Source organism: Lycium ferocissimum, chromosome 10 (assembly GCF_029784015.1).
Source record: "Lycium ferocissimum isolate CSIRO_LF1 chromosome 10, AGI_CSIRO_Lferr_CH_V1, whole genome shotgun sequence".
Taxonomy (NCBI): domain Eukaryota; kingdom Viridiplantae; phylum Streptophyta; class Magnoliopsida; order Solanales; family Solanaceae; genus Lycium; species Lycium ferocissimum.
The window spans coordinates 37,491,317-37,495,400 of NC_081351.1; positions in this window are offsets into that span (position 1 = coordinate 37,491,317).

Consider the following 4,084-nt stretch of genomic DNA (forward strand, 5'->3'; position numbering starts at 1 on the left):
TTTAGCAGAACTAAGAAATATCCTCTTCCTCCATTTTCAAGCTTATCTCACCAATCAGAACGCGTGTGTATTTTGGAGAGTGTATCCATAACTAAATATACACAGAAAACACGGGGGATAATACTAGAGAAAAGATAGATAGGAAAATGAAAGACACAAAATACTTACCAAAATTATAAAATTCAATGAAAACGATAGAGAACACATGCATGGTTAAAAACTAGGAAACCCCTGCTTCTTAGTAGTGAGGAAACTGAAATCTAAAAAGTACACCAGAAAATAGATAACGAGAACATAAGATAAAGAAAATCAATAAATTGAGCAAAAAGGAATGAGGAAGAAGAAGGAACAACCCACCAGAGTGTAGCAAAAGCTAGCAGAGAAAATGGGAAGAAGAAGCACCCAAAAGAGAGAGAGAGAGAGAGAGAGTGTAGGCAATCAACATAACTACAGTACTAAAATTTGATTAGAAAGAGAATAATGAAGAATGCAAAAGATCAACTGACAAGAAAGTCACGTGGGTGTGATGTACGCAGGGTGGACATTGCTTCTTTGATTTGGTTTTTTTAAACTTTGATTCGGTTCTTTGATTTTCGGTTTCTTGAAAGTGGGTAATGGACTCTGAACTGAATTAGTTCGGTTCGGTTCGGTTTTTTTCAAGTTCTGTTCGAGTTTTTTCAAGTTCAGTTCAATTTTTTTCAAGTTCAGTTCGATTTTTAATTCGGTTTTTTTGATATGGGCCTAATTAAAGGGCTATTTTTTCTGCTTGTAAAATGGGCTACTTTTTAATTAAAAATTGGCTACTTTTTTTTTTTTAATTCGAAAAAAGCTATTTTAAATTGTGTTCCAAAGCTAGTCAAAAAAAGGTATTCTGACTGAACTTCTTTATGGTTAATACAACCCAAAGACGATGGATTCCTTCAAACAACAAAAAAACTAGGTCATAATAGAAAAAAAAAATCATATTTAAAGAATTTAAAGGGTTTTCGTAAAGGAAAAAAATAGATGCATACTAAAGAACAGTATGATAATAATATAAATCAAGCGACATCACATAAAATGAGGAGATTCTATATGATAATTCTGTACTAATTTTTTTTAAAAATGTTTTCAAATATTATTTTTGTCAATCTTGTAATATTATTTGAGTGAAAATTATTTTCCCCCTCAAACCCTACTTAAAAAATTAAATATCTCTCCTAATTTCGAAAAATAATTGTTCCTCCCCTTTATCTCATTTAAAAAATTTAGTATCTATTTTACCCTCTACGTTAACACTCTTCATTTCTTTTTTACTTTCAAATATTATGGTTTTTTTAATCTACATTATGGACTTGCCTATAGGACCAAAACAATCTAATTTACGAAGTAAAAAAGTGAAAAATAGTTGGAGGACTATTATTGTTCTATGTTAAAAAATAAGGGATGTTTTTAACTCAATGTCCAAACTTAAGGGACTATTTTGACCCTTTTTTCATTTTTAAAGTGACGTTTAACCCTTGCTATCCTGTAAGGCAAATGCATAAACTTAAATGACCATATGAGGAAAAAAAAAAAAAAAAAAAAAAAGGTAAATGACTTTACTAGATAATTTGCTTAAGTTGAGTGACCATACTGTTTACGGTAAAAACCGAATTCATGCAAGACTAGTGAGACCAGGGACCGAGGGTAGGAAGAAACAAGCACGAGTATGAAGTCTTTCCTTCGAACCGAGAGGATTGCACCAGATGTGGTTGATCCGAGGAAAGTGAAGTAAAATTGTTTGGTCCGGTATCTCCGGAGCAAACTCTGCATGGCCGTTGGTCCGGTTTCTCCATGACCGAATCGATCGTGGCCGTTAGTCCGGTTTCCATGACTGAATTGATTGTGGCCGTTAGTTCGGTTAATCAGTTGCAGAGTTACCACGCGTCAAGACCGTTATGACACGTTGTACTGGCAACCGTACGGGTGTCGGACCGTACAACCTTATCTTATCCTTTTAGGGTTTTTTCTATTCTAAAAAGGCTTTGTATTAAACGTAAGGCCCATGAGGCAAATGTTATATCCCGCATTTTTGTACGTTGGGATATTTTAAGCTAATCGCGACAAGTTAAGGACAAGACTATTTTGAGATCCGAGGTAGGGACTTTTAACCTCCGATTTTGCTTTAATGCACAAGTTGCTTATAAATTTTATTTGGTATAGAATAATTATTGGAAATTAGGGATTAATTAACCATGATTAGATTATTAAAGTGGGATTAAGACTTAATCATTTCATTAATTAAGTTGAACTTGGTCAGTGGGTCCCTTCCATGGCTTGGCCATATTTGATTGCCTCAAGCCATGAGTGGGACATGTGTCCAACACCTAGGTACCATATAAATAGCAATATGATGACAAAGCAACCATTTCATCTTCACCAAACTTAGAAAGCTTAAGAGATGAGAGAGAGAATCTGCCATGGCGGCGAGAGTGAGGTCCTTGATTCTTGATCAAAAAAATAATTTTTGGTAGCATTTCAACTCTAGAGAATGTGTGTAATAACGTGGAGGTGATTTTAGGGCAACAAGAACAAGTATAAATTCAAGGCACAAGTTGGAACCAAGTTGAGAAGCTAAGTGTTAAAGGTAAGATTTAATGTCCTTTTGCATATGTTGTGGATGGTTTGAACATGTTGTAATGTGTAGATATGTATAAAAGTCGTGTATGTTGATGTTGGAAAGCTGTCCAAGCCGTGTAGGGGCTGTTTTAGGAGAAAATGGTGAATTGATTTACTTGATATTTTGGTTGTTGTTGTCATGGATTTTATGGTGAGATTGAAGGTTTAATGGTTCAAGTTAAAGTTGTAATTGTTTGTGGGCTATTGTAGAAGTTAACATGATGCTAATATAGTTTGTTGTAATTATATAAATGATGTTGTTAACGTGTGGTGGTTGATATAGTTCATGAAATTGGAAGAAAAGAATGTGTTGTTATTGTTCTTGTTGAGTTTGGGAGATTGCGGGTTGTGTAGTATGTTGGTCAATGTTTGGAATATTGTGCGGGTTGTCCGAAGCATTCTCGAGTCTTGTTTGAATGGTCTCGAGATAACACTTGAACGCATGATCGTTGGTGTTGGCTTGATTGTATGTGATTGATTTGAATGTAAAGGAAATGTCGTCAAATTATTTAGAAAAGAGTTACTAACGTTAGAATGCGTTTTGAATTCCCTCGTAACCTAATTGTAGTTCTTGACATCTTAATATAGGTTAAAGTACTATTGGACAGCGTATTCGGGTTGTGTTGCGTATAAACGCTAAAGGTATGTAAAGCCTATCCCTTCTTTCTTTTGGCATGTCCTAGATGCAAGAATGATACGATATGAGTTTCGGGGTAACTCTATTCATAAGTTCCGAGCATGTTTATGATTCTTATTCACTTCTTGGTGTTGAAATTCTTAACAGAGTCAAGATATTGCCCTCGAGTCTTTCATATGATTGGATAGTAAATGATGCATAAAGAGTTCCTATTTTTAAAGGATTCTATAGTGAATAACGTCCGTAACTTTCATAAGCTATCTCGTATTGGTTTAATCCATGACTATGACCCCTGAGACTTCTCTAAATATAGTTCGTAATGACATTTAGAGAAAACTGAATATGGCTATTATCCTGGTACTCGAGCGTTGGTTAGTGGCACGCCCCAAAACCCACCCTGGACGTGACCGGCATCCGATGTCATAAACAACATCGGAAGAACCTAAACAACATAATAATAATACTTGAACCCGCCAGGTTCAACATTCGCCTCCAACGGTTATACATTAAATGTAACAAATCATGAATACATAAACTAAATCAATGAGAGTCTTTAATATCATAAAAAAGTTAATCAAACGCGACGATGCCCGAGAGTTAACAAAACTCAACAACTACCCACAAGAATGTATACTATGGAGCTTTTAAGATAATGATGAATGTCTAAATCATCGGGACGACACGAAACTAAAAAGGCTAAAAGTAAAGATAGAATGGTGCCCACGAACAATCATGTGGGCTACCGAATAGTCTCGAAGCAAGTTTTCCTTTAAATGTAGGGGTACCAACCCCTCCCCAGATACCTAA